We start from the raw sequence: 3,906 nt of genomic DNA, 5'->3' as shown, positions 1-3,906 counted from the left end.
CAAGTCTCTTACCACTGGGATTTCAGTCACACAAAGTAAAATTCTAGAGCATCAATTGTTGCTTGGCCAGTGGAGAAGTTGAAGAATAGAATACTAATGATGCAAAATGACTCCATATAACAGCAAAACAGGTTTGAATCAATGCATTGCTTCTAGGTGTATTTTTTTCATTTATTAATAAAAGAATGTACCTGGGACCTCATATCCAAGTTGTAAAACTTAACCTGGACAAAGTTAATTTCCTGGTATATTGATTAAAGAGCAAACTTGCCATTAAATATTGTCATTGTTTTATCCTGAACTGCATTTAATTTTATCCTGAAGAATGGTAGTCAGATATTATCTATGAATTTAAGGGCATATTGGCAAACGGTGCATATTTGTACACCAGAGAAGTCTGAAGGGCAAAATTATTCAAATTAAAATTAAAGCCCTGATGGAAATAATTATAAGGCTGGAAAACACCTGTACAGCAGTAAACAACATGTTCAGGAAGAGTCACTTTCAGAGATTACCGTGGTCATCTAGCTATTGTGGAGTTTTGCCAAGACTATTGTGGGAAATGTTAACCTTCTGTGGTCTCTTGTGTCTTCTGGGTATGGAGAGTGACAGAAGAAATGAGTCTATGCTCGAATGCCTTTGAAACTTATAGGGATTAAAAATGCACATTTATTACCCCCTTTTTTTCCTTGTGGGTCTTATTTATGGAATATTGCAACAAGTGCAAGTTGAATAGTCCTGGTCTAAGTAAAAATAGCTAATTAAAATGATAAGCCAGCAAAATAATTATTCATATGATAACTTTTTTTCTGAAAACTAGTTTTTATACAAAAAGGCAAATGGGAAGAGACTGTTAAATTGTTACATTTACTAATACAAACAGCATTATACTATATTGAATAATATTTTGGGGATCAAAATTCCTTCATGAGTTATTACCTAAAATAATTGGGAGGCAACAGGCATGATAGGTGAGCCTAAGTGCTTGGGATTAGATAGAACTGGTCTCTACCACTGACTAGTATGGATGTTACTTAAATTCTTTAAATCTCAATTCTCTTACCACATAATGATAGTAATAATAATATCTACCTGGTAAGATTATCACAAAGTTTAAGTAAATAATATTATCAAATCTAACCATACAAAAAAATCCTCTGAGTAATATTTTAAGATTTTATTTATTCATGAGAGAGGCAGAGACATAGGCAGAGGGAGAAGCAGGTTCTCTGCAGGGACCCTGATATGGGACTTGATCTGGAACTCCAGGATCATGTCCTGAGCCAAAGGCAGACACTTAACTGCTGAGCCACCCAGGTGTCCCTGAACAATATGTTTTAAAGCCCAATATTGAGTGACTTAAAAAAAAAACGGCTATTTACAAAGATGAAACACATCATGTTATTTGATGGAAAGTCTCGATTTTGGTTTTCTTCTCTCTCTCTCTTTTTTTTTTTTTTTAAGGATTTGTTCATTTCTTCTAGAAAGAGAGAACAGAGGGAGAAGAAGAGGGAGAGGAGAGAATATCCTCAAGCAGACTCCCCACTGAGCTCTGAGCCCACCACCAGGCTCCTTCTCACAACTCTAAGATAGATTCCAGCATATATAAAACTTTGCTGCCATAAAAAACGTTATATAATAAAGTCAGTAGAGAAATAAATAGCTACCCTCTAGAAGGGGGTATTAGAAGTATTAGGCTAATTTGTTAGGAAAGAAAAGCTAGATTATATATTTTAGATAGAAATAATGAACAAATATGCTAAAACATTAGATGTAAAACTTAGAATCATTTAAAGATTTAGTAGAAATAACAGACTATTTAGGAATGCAAGTTGAATATCTAGGTGCACAGAATCACTGTAAAATTCTTGAAGGGAAAAGTGTATAGATGTAAATCAATATGTTGAATGTTACATGTCAGTAATTTTATAACCAAATATATGAGGCAAATGGCCAAGTGAGATACAATGTTTGCAACAATAGTATTACAAAAAGATGGCTTTCAAGTCAAATAAGTAAATGACTAACTCTGCAACAGAAAAAATTGGCTCAAATCATTTAGGCATTTTAGAAAGGAAGAAATACAAATGGACAGTAAACACATAAAGGTTTACATTACCAATAATTAAGTAATGCAAAATTTTAAAAGATGTCATTATCCTTCATAAAATTGGCAAATATTAAAAAAAAATCCAAAAATAGAGATTGTTTGGTGGGACAAGCATCCTCATAAAGTAAAGGATTCTCATAAGTAAAAATTGGCATAACCTTTTGGCAAAGCAACTTGGAAAAACAGAGCTTTCATTCTTTTCATTTTCTTTTTCCAATAATAGTTGTTGCCAGAACTCACCCTTAGGAGATGGGAAACCAATATACATAGAAGAATTTTCATTTTAGTGTTTCTGTGATAATAGTAGGCACCCTAGTTATCATTAATGATGAATAGTTAAATAAATGATGCCACATCCATTAATTGAATTACATATCCATTAAAACTATTTTTAAAAGTTCTTTAATGACATTAAAAATGTTGAAGGTATATTAAATGGGACAAAAAGACAAATCAGAATAAGAAATAATTGCATAATTGAATTTTGTGTAAATAAATACATGCATTCCATGTTTGTAAGTGTATTCTCACAATAAATCCAATTAGAATACTAACAGCGATGTAGTTGTAGAGTGGTAGTGAAAATACATCTCAACCTCTTCTCTATACATTTTGTATTTGCCTTATTTTATTTTTTTCCATGTTAGAAATACTTTATTACATGAAGACTCATTCCAACACTATTAACATTTTAAAATGAATGAACATTGAAAATTAAATACATTTTTGCAGTTATAGAAATAATAAGGTTTTCTGCTTAACATCTTGGGATATTATTTTTTTAACATCTTGGGATATTCTTCAATTAAGTTACTCTTTTATTATTAAGGACATATCAGATATTAAACTGAGAAGAAGAGATGCTACACTTGATTTTAGCCAAGGCTGAGAAGCTAACTAGTTATTCTTTTTATTATTGTGATTATCTCCTCTTTCTACCAATGAATCATTTTGAATAGCTAATATAGGTGCATGGCACAAAATTCAGAAGATACAAAGAAATATATAGTGGAAATCCTTCTTCCTTCTCTGCCTGGTATCCACCTAACTCACCCACTAAGGGTTATTGATGTTATCAGTTTCTTTTTTATCTTTCCAGATATGATTTATATATTTTAGAATAACTCTTCAATACACACACACACACACACACAAATAGTAGTATACCCTTCTGTACTATTCTGCATATTGTTTTTCTCACTTAATATTTAATGATGTATTTTCGTATCAGTACATATACAAGTGTTACATTCTTTTTAGTGATTTCATAGAATTCAGTATCAACACAATGTAATTTATTAACTGTTCCCATTATGATGGGCAATTAGGTAGTTTTTAGCCAATTTGCATTTACAAACAACGTAACTAGTAAACTAAAACTAGTTCAGCTTTTTAGTTTTGAAAGTTACTGTGAGAGACACCTGGGTGGCGCAGCAATTGAGCTTCTGCCCTCAGCTCAGGCGAGATCCCAGGACTGGGGATCAAATCCTGCATCTGGCTTCTCCCTCTGCCTGGGTCTCGGCCTCTCTCTCTCTCTGTCTCTCATGAATAAATAAATAAAATATTTAAAAAAAAAAAAAGAAAGAAAGTTACTGTGAAATTGCCTTCCATGGCTTTATACCATTTATAATCTCATCAGCAACAAATGGATATGTTTATTTCCCCTAGACAATATGGATCTGATCAAGCTTTTTGATTGCCAATATGGAGATGAAAAATGGCATCTCATTGTAGTTTTAAAGTGCACTTCTCTTCAAGAGTGAGGTTGTTTTTCATATGTTTAACAGTCATTTATA

General features: G+C 32.3%; 1 pseudogene; it reads right to left on the bottom strand.

The window, feature by feature from the left end:
• Window positions 1-2,899: 2,899 nt before the first annotated feature.
• On the bottom strand, window positions 2,900-3,007 carry LOC112652052 (U2 spliceosomal RNA; annotated as a pseudogene).
• Window positions 3,008-3,906: the final 899 nt, after the last annotated feature.

Source organism: Canis lupus, chromosome 4 (genome assembly GCF_003254725.2).
Source record: "Canis lupus dingo isolate Sandy chromosome 4, ASM325472v2, whole genome shotgun sequence".
Taxonomy (NCBI): domain Eukaryota; kingdom Metazoa; phylum Chordata; class Mammalia; order Carnivora; family Canidae; genus Canis; species Canis lupus.
This window is presented reverse-complemented; position numbering and strand designations above follow the sequence as displayed.